Here is a 15443-nt window from a genome sequence, read left to right on the forward strand (position 1 = left end):
AGAATCTGATCGTCAATCAGCGGAAACACACCCAGAAACTGACCCGCCGCCTGGGTTGAAAGGCAGTAAGTGGGAGAAAAATGTTGCTGTTTGCAGAGCGAAGCTGGGAAAGGGAGAGCGGACTCGCGGAGCGGCCAGTCCCCAGTCTAACCCGGCTGCTCAGCTTATTTGAAACCAGCTTGCTGTTGTTTTTTGCCAGGTGTAAGTGCAATCTTCACGCCAACAACTGTATCTGGGAGAAGAGGAAGCTGAGTTGCGAGTGCGAGCACAACACGACGGGGCCGGACTGCGAGAGATGCAAGAAAGGCTTTCAAGGCCGAGCGTGGAGAGCGGGCTCGTACCTCCCAATCCCCAAAGGGACGGCCAATGTCTGTGAGTAACCAGAGCTGCTCCGGCCCGGCCCAGTGCCGGCACCAGATTCCCTTCACATTTCATTCTCAGCCCAACTCCCGGCAATGCACCGACTCCAAAATACAACCCACCCATCTTTGTCATTGTGTTCATGTGGGAACAGAGACTCACAGCGGGAGATTGGACAGAGCCAGGGACAGAGATAGGGTCCGTGCCCACAGCTCCACACTGAGGGAAAGGGTGGGGGGGTGGGGGGGCGGAGAGAGAAAGAGACAGAGATGGAGAAAGAGAGAAGCAAAGAATGAAAGAGAGAACAAACAAAAAGAAAGAGAAAGTGGGAAACAGAGAAATAGAGAAAGTGATAAAGAGGGAGAGAGAGAAGCAGAGAAATTAAGTTAGAATGAGAGACAGAAAGTAAGAGAGACAAAAGGAAAGTGAGAGAAAGAATTAGAGATATAGCGAAGAAAAAAAAGAATGAAAGGAAAATTATCCAATTAGTCCCACTCCCCGCTCTTTCCCCATGGACCTGCAAATGTTGCCTTTTCAAGTATTTATCCAACTCCCTTTTGAAAGTTATGATTGAATCTGCTCCCATCGCCCTTTCAGGCAGCGCATTCCAGATCACAACAACTTGCTGCGTAAAAATAATCCTCATCTCCCTCTGGGTCTTTGGCCAATCACCTTCAATCTGTGTCCTTGGGTTACCCACCCTCCTGCCCTTGCAAACAGTTTCTCCTTATTCACTCCATCAAAACCCTTCCTCATTTTGAAGCCCTCTATCAATGTAATGTCGGGGTCAGTGAGCGAGGGGGATCGCTGGCATTATGTAGAGGGTGAGGTTGTAATAGCCGCAGGTGTTGAATTTGCTGAAACCTTACTCCGGACACCCACAGATACAGAGCCAGCAGTGAGGTGCAGACTAATGTGAGAATGGAATGTTCACAGCTGGATGAACATCTGGGGAACAGCTGGGGAGGGTGAGAGGAGAATAAGCCTCTATGTAATCAATATCTGAAGCAGATCAGGAAGTGAAGGTTGTGAGGGACATCTGTGGCCATTGCTGTGTGTGGAATGTCCCGAGATCAATATCCGGATAGTGAGCTGACTGGGCAGTGGGGGAGGGGTGTGTGTGACCACTGATGCCCTTACGTATTAACTCTGCGTACTTACACACTAATCGCACGTAGTGGGAGCGTCCCCACATACTACTCTCACACTCACCTTACGGGAGCACTTTAGCAACTCTACCTGGTCTCACACAGGGCTGGTGTGATCGCTCAGAGGATGCAGCACGCCAATCCCCCATCAGTTCCTTGTTCTGAGTTTGAGTGACGTCGATCTGATGAACACTCCGTGTAATGGGTTGTGTTAATGTGTTTATCGATAAAGATTGTTAATCAGACGTCTCTCTAACTCTGTTTGTTTCTCTTTCCCTCTCCAGGCTTCCCTGACCCCGTGGCGAATGGCCGTGAGTTGGACCTATACTCTCTGACCTGTGACCTGTGACCTGCTGACCCAGAGCCCATTTCTGCATCGGGAATAATCCGCTTCCCTCAAACCTCCCTCATCTCTCAGTGAGCGAGGAACAGGTGTAGGTGTGAGCGGGGGCCGAGTGTGAGCAGGGGTAGAGTGTGAGCGGGTGAAGGTGTGAACAGGTGAAGGTGTGAGGCAGTGTAGGTGTGAGCAGGGCTGGGATCAGGAGTCTGCTTGTCCGTGTATCTATGGAGTAAAGTATAATCTTCTCGAGTGGTGCAGCAGATATGAAGCAGGGAAGATGTAATATATATGACCCACATCTTAGCTGAGACGAAAATGCTTCTTAACACTGTCTCAGTGAGAATGTTCAGTGGGAAGTGGAGGGAAGATTTGTAGAAAGCCACGTGGTGGCTGAGGCCGAGATCAATGGTGACCTGTTGTAATCCCGTAATCCCAGATGCAGGAATAGGAACTGGGTGAGTGTCTCGGCCTCAATCTGTTCCCCTTTGTTCCTGTCAACTTGTTCCCATTTATTTAACCCTTCGCATGCTGTCAATGTCATTCCAAACCATCCGCCATATCGCAACCCTGAACCAACACCCAGACTGACCGGGAGCAGAGTGACCATAACTCCCCATACTGACTGGGAGTGAACATAACCCCCCACACAGACTGGGAGTGACCATAACTCCCCACACTGATCGGGAGTGACCATAACTCCCCACATTGACCGGGAGTGACCATAACTCCCCACACTGACCAGGAGTGACCATAACTCCCCACACTGACCGGGAGTGACCATAACTCCCCACACTGATTGGGAGTGACCATAACTCTCAACACTGACCAGGAGTGACCATAACTCCCCACACTGATCGGGAGTGACCATAACTCTCCACACTGACCAGGAGTGACCATAACTCCCCATACTGATTGGGAGTGACCATAACTCACCACACTGACTGGGAGTGACCATAACTCCCCACACTGATCGGGAGTGACCATAACTCCGCACACTGACCGGGAGTGACCATAACTCCCCACACTGACCAGGAGTGACCATAACTCCCCACACTGATTGGAATGACCATAACTCTCCAAACTGACCGAGAGTGACCATAACCCACCACATTGACCGGGTCTGGGGGTCTGAGGCACCTGGAGCTTCGATGAAATGTTACACTTTGACCCCAAACCTGCCCCTTTCCTGCCCAGGTACAGCTAGAACCGACACTCAAAACCTTCATCACCGACACAAACTGAACTAAAGACAAACTAGTTCTAATGTCTGGCGATGAATCTCCATTTTGTGCTGAATTACTGAGTGAGATGTTGCTGTATTCAGTCACACTGAATAATAACAGGGAGACTCTGTCACATCCAGCATTACACAGTTTGCCTTTCAAACCCTCAACCCACTCGAATGTACCGAAATCCCACAATAACAGCCTGTCACGGCCTCACCCCATTTAATCATCGCTCCGCGGACCAGATTCCACTAATTATCCATCGATCCGCTTCGAGCGACAGCCCGGGCAGTGAGTAGCCCCGGGGAAGTGATTGATTGAGCCGACATTGGCTCCCAGTCCAACATCGCCTCCAATTTATAATTCTCATCCTCGCATTCAAATCCCTCCATGGCCCCACCACTCTCTATCTCAGTAAGTCCTCCCACCCGACTCTCCTCCCGATCTCAGTAAACCTCCTTCCAATCTCCATCAACCTCCTCCCACCCTACACTCTCCCTATCTTAGTAAACCCTCCTACCTACACTCTCCCGATCTCAGTAAACTCTCCCACCCTACACCCTCCCTATCTCAGTAAACCCTCCTACCTACGCTCTCCCTATCTCAGTAAATCCTCCCAACTTACACCCCTCCCTATCTCAATAAACCCTCCCACCCTACACCCCTCCCTATCTCCATCAACCTCCTCCAACCCTACACCCCTCCCTATCGCTGTAACCTCCTCCAGCTCTACACCCCTCCCTATCTCTATATCCCCCTCCCACCCTACAACCCTCCCTATCTCTGTAACCTCCTCCATCCCTAACGCCTTCCCAAGCCTCCAGCTGCCTGGGTCCGAAGCTTTGGAATTCCCTCCCTAAACCTCTCCACACCACCTCTCTCTTCTCCTTTAAGAATCTCCTTAAAACCTTCCACTTTGACCGAGCTTTTGGTCACCTGTCCTAATATCTCCTCCCGAGTCTCGGTGTGAGTTTCTGTCTGATTGGCGGTGTAGCGGAGATGGAAATGTCTGTTTGCTTGTCTCTCGGATACTCCTGCAATCCCGGACAGTCTCCACTCGATGTGTGTGCGCACAGTACAGATGTTCTGTTCAGAACGCGCGTTGTTCTCCAGCTGGGATTAATAATTGCTGATTTCTCCTGACACATGCAGCTGACCCAAAGCTCGGTCGCAAATGGCCAAGAATCTCATCACGAGAGGTCACGATCCCAGAGCAAGGTAGGAGCTCTCAAACACCGCGACTGGCTCAGAGCACAGGAGAAAGCAAGGATTTGCATTTATATAGTGTTCCTTCAGGACTGCCCCTCCGGCAGGGCAGCAATCCCTCAGTACTGCCCCTCAAACAGTGCAGTGTTTCCTCAGTACTTTCCCTCCGACAGTGCAGCACTCCCTTAGTACTGTCCCTCTGGCAGTGCAGCAGTCTTTCAGTACTACCACTCCAGCAGTGCAGCAATCCCTCAGTAATGCCCCTCACACAGTGCAGCACTCCCTCAGTACTGCCCCTCTGTCAGTGAAGCACTCCCTCAGTACTCCACCTCACACAGTGCAGCACTCCCCCTCACACAGTGCAGCACTCCCTCAGTACTCCCCGTCTTACAGTGCAGCACTCCCTCAGTACTCCCCCTCACACAGTGCAGCACTCCCTCAGTACTCCCCCTCACACAATGCAGCACTCCCTTAGTACTCCCCCTCACACAGTGCAGCACTCCCTCAGTACTCCCCCTCACACAGTGCAGCACTCCCTCAGTACTGCCCGCTGAAACTGCAGCGCTCCCTCAGTACTGCACTGGGAGCGTCAGTCTGGATTATGGGCTCAAGTCTCTGGAATGGGACTTGAACCGATGACCTTCTGACTCCGAGGCGAACGTGCTGCCCACTGAGCCACAGTTGAAAGGCCCCTAACTTGGCAGTGCTGTGTAAAACCCGGCACAGAATCTATAACCTGGGATTGGGACCATCCATTGCCATCTGCCTGATTCAATGCAAACCGTAACTAGCCAGGAGTCTGATGTTTTCCCCTCACTGCTAAAAGACTCAGTGTTCCCTCCCTCCCTCCCATTCCTGCCATTTCCTCCCCACCTCTCATTCCTGCAGCATGTGACCCTCTCACAGTCTGCAAACTGCCTGTGTCCCGTCTACACTCTCTGTCTTTTCCCTGCAAGCCTGCGAATGCTTCGGCCATTCGAACCGGTGCAGTTACCTCGAGCTGCTCACCACCGCCATTTGCGTGAGCTGTAAGCACAACACTAGAGGCCGACACTGCCAGTTATGTCGGCTGGGCTACCACCGAAACCCTTCAGCACAGCTGGACCACCACAACGTTTGCCGAGGTCAGTTCCTGTTACAATCTCTGCTCTCACCTTCTTTCACCCTTCTGCTTTCAGCCCAAAACAAGATAAAGAAACAAAGAAAATACCTTCAATAGGGCTGAGCAAAGCACGTCGGAAATCAGCCCCTCTTTCCCCAGTGACCAGCCTCAATCCAACCTTTCCCCAGTGACTAGGCCCCGACCCAACCTTCCCCCAGTGACTAGACCCCGACCCAACCTTTCCCCAGTGACTCGACCCCGACCCAACCTTTCCCCAGTGACTAGACCCCGACCCAACCTTTCCCCAGTGACTAGACCCCAACCCAACCTTTCCCCAGTGACGAGACCCCGACCCAACCTTTCCCCAGTGACTAGACCCCGACCCAACCTTTCCCCAGTGACTAGACCCCGACCCAACCTTTCCCCAGTGACTAGACACCGACCCAACCTTTCCCCAGTGACTAGACCCCGACCCAACCTTTCCCCAGTGACTAGACCCCGACCCAACCTTTCCCCAGTGACTAGACCCCCGACCCAACCTTTCCCCAGCGACTAGGCACCGACTCAAACTTTCCCTAGCGATGAGGCCTGGCCCAGGCTTTCCCTCGCGATGAGGCCTGGCCCAGGCTGTGTTGAGGTAAATTAAAAGCTCTGTGCTTTGACGATATCATCATTGCCTCCCTGTCTGCATTGTTTTTCAGGAATTTGTATGTTGTTTGTAATATGTCCTTACTGTACAGTATAAATGCACACGAGGCCCATACTTGAGAGAAGGTCACTCTGTGACCAGTTACCTTTATTACCAAGACCTCAAGAGACAGACGGTGGGTGGAGCTTCCCCTTTTCTACCGGAAAGTCCAGGTTAGGTGTGTCTCCCACAAGTTCGCGCCCTGTGGTCAGTGTTCTCAAGGTGTACAACTTAGGTCAGCTTATTCATGGGTCACAATGACAGTTGAATACATGACATCACCTCCCCCCCAAAGTCTTATTGGGATCACAGGTTAAGTCTCTCTGGTGGTTTACACTCCCTTGTAGAGCGCCTGAGTTGGGGCTCCGGTTGGGGCTCCGGTTGGGGCTGGCCTGAGTGTTTGCTGTTTGCGGTGCCTCAGGACTGTCCGGACTGCCCACAGTGACTGGGCTCTCCTCCACTTAGTTCCGGTGTTCGGTCACCTGTGGTGGAATAAACTCTACGCCGTGTTCTTCCTCTGCTTCTTCTATGAGGTTGCTGAACCTCCTTTTAGTTTGATCCACGTGTTTGCGGCAGATTTGTCCATTGGTAAGTTTAACTACCAAAACCCGATTCCCCTCTTTGGCAATCACAGTGCCTGCAAGCCATTTGGGCCCTGCAGCGTAATTAAGGACAGAAACAGGGTCGTTGATATCAATACATCGTGCCCTCGCATTCCTGTCATGGTAGTCACATTGCGACTGACGCCTGCTCTCAACAATTTCTTTCATTGTAGGGTGTATAAGGATAACCTGGTTTTGAGCATCCTTTTCAATAGCAGCTCTGCGGGTGGAACCTCTGTGAGCGAGTATGGTCAGGATCTATTGGCCAACAGGAGACGTGACAAGCAGCTTTGGAGGGAACCCCCTTGGATTCTGAGCATCCCCTGTTTGATTATCTGCACTGCTCGTTCCACCTGGCCGTTTGAGGCTGGCTTGAACGGTGCTGTTCTGACATGGTTGATTCCATTGCCTGCCATGAAGTCCTGGAATTCAGTGCTTGTGAAGCACGGGCCATTGTCACTGACCAAGACGTTTGGTAGACCATGGGCGGCAAATATTGCCCGTAGACTTTCTACCGTGGCAGAGGATGTGCTTCAATTTAAAATGGCACACTAATAATGGTTGTAGTAAGCGTCTACTACAAACAAAAGCATTTTTCCCATGAAAAGACCTGCGTAGTCCACATGGATGGGTGACCATAGCTTGGCGGGCCAGGACCAGGTCTATGGGGGGCTTCCCTGGCTGCGTTGCCCAGCTGAGCACACGTGTTGCATCTGCCAACACAAAGTTCCAGGTCTATCCCTGGCCACCAAACGTATGACCTGGCAATTGCCTTCATCATGACAATGCCCGGGTGCTCATTGTGAAGTTCTCTGATAAACACCTCTCTGCCCTTCTGGGGCATGACTACTCGGTTTCCCCACAGTAGGCAATCGGCCTGAATCGAGAGTTCATCCTTGCGCCTATGAAAAGGTTTAAACTCCTCAGGGCCTGCCCCGTACGTGGCTGCCCAGTCCCCATTCAGGACACATTTCTTAACTAAAGACAGTAGCGGGTCATTATTTGTCCAGACATTAATCTGACGGGCTATCACAGGTGAGCCTTTGCTTTCGAAAGCTTCAACAGCCATGACCATCTCAGAATCATGCTCAGCTGCCCCCTCAGTGGTGGCTAGTGGGAGCCTGCTGAGTTCATCGGCGCAGTTTTCAGTGCCCGGTCTGTGTCGAATTGTGTAGTCATGGGCGGCTAACGTGAGTGCCCACCTCTGTATGCGGGCCAATGCATTCGCATTTATGGCCTTGTTGTCTGCCAAAAGGGACATTAGGGGCTTGTGATCTGTCTCCAGCTCAAATTTCCTGCCAAACAGGTACTGATGCATTTTTTTTTACTGCATATACACATGCTAGCACTTCCTTTTCTACCATCCCGTAGCCCCTTTCTACCTGGGACAGACTTCTGGAGGCATAAGCTGCAGGCTGTAACTGACCATTGGCATTCACATGCTGCAACACATACCCGACCCCATAGGACGACGCACCACATGTTAAAACTAGTTTCTTACACGGGTCATATAACGTTAACAGTTTGTTAGAGCACAACAAATTGCGTGCTCTATCAAAAGCCCTTTCCTGGCTGTCCCCCCAGACCCAATCACGACCTTTGCATAGGAGCACATGTAGCGGCTCTAACAGCGTGCTCAATTTGGGAAGAAAGTTACCAAAATAGTTCAGGAGCCCCAGGAACGAACGCAGCTCCGTCGTGTTACGGCTCTCTGGATCGATTCCGTTTTGGACGCAGTAGGTCTGATCCAGTCTGCTGCTACCTTCCTCCCCAGGAATTCTACCTCTGGAGCAAAGAAGACGCACTTCGCCTTTTTCAGTCGCAGCCCTACCCGGTCCAGTCTGCGTAGCACCTCCTCCAGGTTATGGAGGTGTTGTTCAATATCGCGACCCGTGATGCGGATGTCGTCTTGAAAGACCACTGTCCTTGGAATCGACTTGAGAAGGCTTTCCATATTTCGCTGAAAGATCGCCGCGGCCGAATGAATCCCGAACGGACATCTGTTATACTCAAACAACCCATTGTGTGTCGTGATGGTGGTCAGCTTCTTTGACTCATTTGCCAGCTCCGGGGTCATGTAAGCTGAGGTCAGGTCCAATTTTGAAAAAGGTTTGCCACCGGATAGCGTCGCAAAGAGGTCCTCCACTCTCGGTAGCGGGTACTGATCTTGGAGTGATACCCGATTGATGGTGGCCTTGTAATCGCCACATATCCTGACCGACCCATCCGCCTTGAGCACCCGCACGAGCGGGCTCGCCCAGTCACTGAATTCGACTGGCGAGATGATGCCTTCCCTCAGCAGGCAGTCCAATTTGCATTCTATCTTTTCCCGCATCACGTACGGCACCGCACTGGCCTTGTGGTATACTGGCCTGGCATCCGGGTTTATGTGAATCACTACCTTGGTCCACATTAAAGTGCCGATGCCGGGTTGAAATAATGAGTCAAATTTGTGCAGGAGCTGTGAGAATGATACTCGCTCCACAGAACAAATTGCATTGACATCGCCCATTTCCAGTTCATGACAGCAAGCCAACTCCTCCCCAGTAGTGCGGGACCGTCCCCCGGGAAAATCCAGAGTGGCAACCTGTTCTCCGAATCTTTGTGGGTCATGGCTATGTTGTTTATACTCTCGGTAAACGACCATCCTGCATCGTAGCAGCATCGCTTCCCTCTGCTCAATGTTACCCCTCCCCCCCAGTGTCCACCAACAATCCTCTCTCTCCATTTCCTCATCTCCTCCCATTCTCCACACACACAATTACACAGAATGTGCAGCACTGAAACAGGCCATTCAGCTCAACCGCTCCATGCCGGTGTTTATGCTCCACACGAGCCTCCTCCCACCCCTCTTCATCTCACCCAATCAGCATATCCTTCTATTCCTTTCGCCCTCATGTGTTTATCTCGCTTCCCCTTAAATGCATCGATACTATTCGCCTCAATCACTCCCTGTGGGAGCAAGTTCCATTCTCTGGATAAAGAAGTTTCTCCTCCATTCCCTATTGGATTTATTAGTGACTATCTTATATTTATGACCCTAGTTTTTGTCTCCCCACAAGTGGAATCATCTTCTCTACGTCCACCCTATCAAACCGCTTCACAATTTTAAAGACCTCGATCAGGTCACCCCTCAGTCTTCTCTTTACCAGCAAAGAGCCCCAGCCTGGTCAGCCTTTCCTGATAGGTACAACGTCTCAGTTCTGGTATCATCCTTGTAAATCTACTTTGTACCTTCTCCAGTGCCTCTATGTCCTTTTTATAATACGGAGACCAGAACTGCGCCCAGTGCTCCAAGTTCGATACAAGTTTAACATCACTTCTGTGCTTGTGCATTCTATCCTCTATTGATGAACCTGGTTTGTTTTTTCTGGCCTTGTTAACCTGCTTTAATTCTGTGCAGTCGCCCCAGGGAGTGGAACACGGGCCGTGTGCAGTCAGTGTGTGGAGGATTGAAGCTGTTTGTAAAGTGTTGGAGACTTGTTTCACCCCCACAGTCTGAGCCTCCCTTGTCCCGGCTCGCACTCATTCCTGTCGCTGAGATTGTGTTGCTGTATTTATTGGGAACAGCCGTGTGCAGTGTGTGTGTTGTCTTGTTTCTGCAGACTGTGAGTGTCACCCTGATGGCTCGCTCCACCATCGCTGTAATGACACGGGATATTGTGACTGTAAGGAGGGGGCGACAGGGCCCAAGTGTGACAGATGCCTGCCCGGATATAACTGGCACAGGGGCTGTCGAGGTAAGTAACCTTTCCAGCACCAGCCCCTCCCCTCACTCCGCCCCGGCTTCTGGGTGTCAGGGTCAGCAGAGTATCCGATAGCAGAGATACCGTCGGGGGAAACACAGAGGCTTTTAGTGAGTGAATCCCCCTGGACTCTCCCATCACCTGCCACACAATTAGTGGCACAGCTCCTCGCAAAGGGAGGCCTGGAGTTCAGTGAGGGCGGGTCATAGAATCAGACAGCACAGAAGGAGGCCATTCGGCCCATCGGGTCTGTGCTGGCTCTTTGAAAGAGCGATCCAATTAGTTCCACTCCCTGCTCTTTCCCAATCGACCTGCACATCTTTCCTTTTCAAATATTTATCCAATTCCCTTTTGAAAGTTACGATTGAATCTGCTCTCACCGCCCTTTCAGGCAGCGCATTCCAGATCACAACAACTCGCTGCGTAAATAAACTCGCCCCATCTTCCCTCTGGTCCTTTGCCAATTACCTTCAACCTGTGACCTCTGGTCCCTGACCCTCCTGCCCCTGGAAACATCTTCTACTTATTTACTCGATCAAAAACCTTTCATAATTGTGAACACCACGATTAAATCTCCCTTTAACCTTCTCTGCTCGAAGGAGAAGAATCCCAGCTTTTCCAGTCTCCCCACATAACTGAAGTCCCACATCCCCAGTATCATTCCTGTAAATCTTCTCTGCTCCCTCTCCAAGGCCTTGACATCCTTCCTAATGTGCCCAGAATTAGACAGAATAATTGGGCACAGAATTTAATCCTCAGTCTCAGCCTCAATATTTAATCCCATCCTAATTTGCACCAAGTCCCGTTCACCCATCTCACCTGTGCTCGCTGATCCTCATTGGCTCCCAGTCTGGCAATGCCTCGAATTTAAAATTCTCATGTTTGTGTTCAAATCCCTCCATGGCCACATACCCCAATATCTCTGTAACCTCCTCCATCCTACAACCCTCCCTATCTCTGTGACCCCCTCCAGCCCGACACCCCTCCCTATCTCTGTAACCCCCTCCAACCTACAACCCTCCCTATCTCTGTAACTTCCTCCATCCTACAACCCTCCCTATCTCTGTAACCTCCTCCATCCTACAACCCTCCCTATCTCTGTAACCTTCTCCAGCCCTACACCCCTCCCTATATCTGTAACCCCCTCCAGCCCTACACCCCTCCCTATCTCTGTAACCTCCACCAGCCCTACACCCCTCCCTATATCTGTAAACCCCTCCAGCCCTACACCCCTCCCTATCTCTGTAACTTCCACCAGCCCTCCCAATTTTGTAACCTCCTCCAGCCCAACACCCCTCCCTATCTCGGTAACCCCCTCCTGCCCTACGCCCCTCCCTATCTCTGTAACCCCCTCCAGCCCTACACCCCTCCCTATCTCTGTAACCTCCTCCCGTCCCACACCCCTCCCTATCTCTGTAACCTCCTCCAGCCCTACACCCCTCCCTATCTCTGTAACCCCCTCCAGCCCTATCCCCCTCCCAATCTCAGTAACCTCCTCTAACCTTACACCCCTCCCTATCTCTGTAATCTCCTCCAGCCCTACACCCCTCACTATCTCGGTAACCTCCTGCAGACCTACACCCCTCCCGATCTCTGTAACCACCTCCAGCCCTACGCCCCTCCCTATCTCTGTAATCCCCTCCAGCCCTACACCCCTCCCTATCTCTGTAACCACCTCCAGCCCTACACCCCTCCCTATCTCTATAACCCCTCCAGCTGCATAACCCTCCATAGAAACATAGAAACATAGAAAATAGGTGCAGGAGCAGGCCATTCAGCCCTTCTAGCCTGCACCGCCATTCAATGAGTTCATGGCTGAACATGAAATTTCAGTACCCCCTTCCTGCTTTCTCGCCATAACCCTTGATCCCCCGAGTAGTAAGGACTTCATCTAACTCCCTTTTGAATATATTTAGTGAATTGGCCTCAACTACTTTCTGTGGTAGAGAATTCCACAAGTTCACCACTCTCTGGGTGAAGAAGTTTCTCCTCATCTCGGTCCTAAATGGCTTACCCCTTATCCTCAGACTGTGACCCCTGGTTCTGGACTTCCCCAACATTGGGAACATTCTTTCTGCATCTAACCTGTCTAAACCCGTCAGAATTTTAAACGTTTCTATGAGGTCCCCTCTCATTCTTCTGAACTCCAGTGAATACAAGCCCAGTTGATCCAATCTTTCTTGATAGGTCAGTCCCGCCATCCCGGGAATCAGTCTGGTGAACCTTCGCTGCACTCCCTCAATAGCAAGAATGTCCTTCCTCAAGTTAGGAGACCAAAACTGTACACAATACTCCAGGTGTGGCCTCACCAAGGCCCTGTACAACTGTAGCAACACCTCCCTGCCCCTGTATTCAAATCCCCTCGCTATGAAGGCCAACATGCCATTTGCTTTCTTAACCGCCTGCTGTACCTGCATGCCAACCTTCAATGACTGATGTACCATGACACCCAGGTCTCGTTGCACCTTCCCTTTTCCTAATCTGTCACCATTCAGATAATAGTCTGTCTCTCTGTTTTTACCACCAAAGTGGATAACCTCACATTTATCCACATTATACTTCATCTGCCATGCATTTGCCCACTCACCTAACCTATCCAAGTCACTCTGCAGCCTAATAGCATCCTCCTCGCAGCTCACACTGCCACCCAACTTAGTATCATCCGCAAATTTGGAGATACTGCATTTAATCCCCTCGTCTAAATCATGAATATACAATGTAAACAGCTGGGGCCCCAGCACAGAACCTTGCGGCACTCCACTAGTCACTGCCTGCCATTCTGAAAAGTACCCGTTTACTCCTACTCTTTGCTTCCTGTCTGACAACCAGTTCTCAATCCACGTCAGCACACTACCCCCAATCCCATGTGCTTTAACTTTGCACATTAATCTCTTGTGTGGGACCTTGTCGAAAGCCTTCTGAAAGTCCAAATATACCACATCAACTGGTTCTCCTTTGTCCACTTTACTGGAAACATCCTCAAAAAATTCCAGAAGATTTGTCAAGCATGATTTCCCTTTCACAAATCCATGCTGACTTGGACCTATCATGTCACCATTTTCCAGATGCACTGCTATGACATCCTTAATAATTGATTCCATCATTTTACCCACTACTGAGGTCAGGCTGACCGGTCTATAATACCCTGTTTTCTCTCTCCCTCCTTTTTTAAAAAGTGGGGTTACATTGGCTACCCTCCACTCCATAGGAACTGATCCAGAGTCAATGGAATGTTGGAAAATGACTGTCAATGCATCCGCTATTTCCAAGGCCACCTCCTTAAGTACTCTAGGATGCAGTCCATCAGGCCCTGGGGATTTATCGGCCTTCAATCCCATCAATTTCCCCAACACAATTTCCCGACTAATAAAGATTTCCCTCAGTTCCCCCTCCTTACTAGACCCTCTGACCCCTTTTATATCCGGAAGGTTGTTTGTATCCTCCTTAGTGAATACCGAACCAAAGTACTTGTTCAATTGGTCCGCCATTTCTTTGTTCCCCGTTATGACTTCCCCTGATTCTGACTGCAGGGGACCTACGTTTGTCTTCACCAACCTTTTTCTCTTTACATATCTATAGAAACTTTTGCAATCCGCCTTAATGTTCCCTGCAAGCTTCTTCTCGTACTCCATTTTCCCTGTCCTAATCAAACCCTTTGTCCTCCTCTGCTGAGTTCTAAATTTCTCCCAGTCCTCAGGTTCGCTGCTATTTCTGGCCAATTTGTATGCCACTTCCTTGGCTTTAATACTATCCCTGATTTCCCTGGATAGCCACGGTTGAGCCACCTTCCCCTTTTTATTTTTACGCCAGACAGGAATGTACAATTGTTGTACTTCATCCATGCGGTCTCTAAATGTCTGCCATTGCCCATCCACAGTCAACCCCCTAAGTATCATTCGCCAATCTATCCTAGCCAATTCACGCCTCATACCTTCAAAGTTACCCTTCTTTAAGTTCTGGACCATGGTCTCTGAAATTACTGTTTCATTCTCCATCCTAATGCAGAATTCCACCATATTATGGTCACTCTTCCCCAAGGGGCCTCACACAATGAGATTGCTAATTAATCCTCTTTCATTACACAACACCCAGTCTAAGATGGTCTCTGTGCTCCTCCAGTTCTGTCCTCTTGCATATCCCCGACTCTAATCGCTCAACCATTGGGGGCCGTGCCTTCAGCTGCCTGGGCCCGAAGCTCTGGAGTTCACTCCATAAACCTCTCCACCTCTCGCTCCTCCTATAAGACAATCCTTAAACCCGACTTCTTGGGCCAAGCTTTTGGTCCCCTGTCCTAATATCTCTTTTTGTGTCTCGGTGTTAAATTTTGTCTGATAACCTGTGAAGCACCTTGGGACGTTTTATTACGATTAAGACGCTATATAAATGCAAGTTGTTGTAAAAGTGAGAGAGAGTTGTAACAATCTGTAACGTGGGAGAGTTTCTATGACCTGACCTTTCTTTTCTCTGACCTCTTGCAGCGGGCGTGTGCGATAACTTTCTGACGCGGTGTGAGAACGGAGGAGTGTGTGAGGACAATGGGAGGTGTGTGTGCCCCGCTCCCTACACCGGGCTCCTGTGTGAGAAAGGCCAGTGTGGGGAGGAAGTGGGAGGGTGTGTCTCCCAATCCCCGCGGGACCCCACCTTACACCGGGTGCTGCTGTCGCTGACTGCGCTGCTAACCACCGCTAACGGCCGCCCGCCGCTCTGACCGGCTTCCAGCGCCATGGCCGCTCACGGGAAGGTGCGAAGAGCGCAGGAGAGTCCAGCGTTTACTGCGTCGCCGGTAAAACACGCTCCCCTCCCCCGCTCCCACCCCTGGGAAAGGCAAAGTGGAACCGAGGCCGGAGCCCACCCAGCCCGACTGGATGTGAGAGGCCGGAAGGAATGGGCAGTCAGTGGGGACTGGACTCTCGGACTCCCCGCGGGGCCCAGGCAGCTGCTAATATTCATTCTGTAATCGCCAGCCGCTCGGCCCATGTCCAGCTTTGGGACAAAGAAAGAAAGGACTTGCATTTCTCCATCGCC

At 50.9% G+C, this 15443-nt stretch overlaps 1 pseudogene; it reads left to right on the forward strand.

Moving 5' to 3' along the window:
* LOC139266959 (netrin-G1-like) overlaps positions 1–15126 on the forward strand; it is a 32661-nt pseudogene extending 17535 nt beyond the window's left edge.
* The last annotated feature ends 317 nt before the right edge of the window (positions 15127–15443 follow it).

This window comes from Pristiophorus japonicus, chromosome 7 (assembly GCF_044704955.1).
Source record: "Pristiophorus japonicus isolate sPriJap1 chromosome 7, sPriJap1.hap1, whole genome shotgun sequence".
In the NCBI taxonomy this organism is placed as follows: Eukaryota; Metazoa; Chordata; class Chondrichthyes; family Pristiophoridae; genus Pristiophorus; species Pristiophorus japonicus.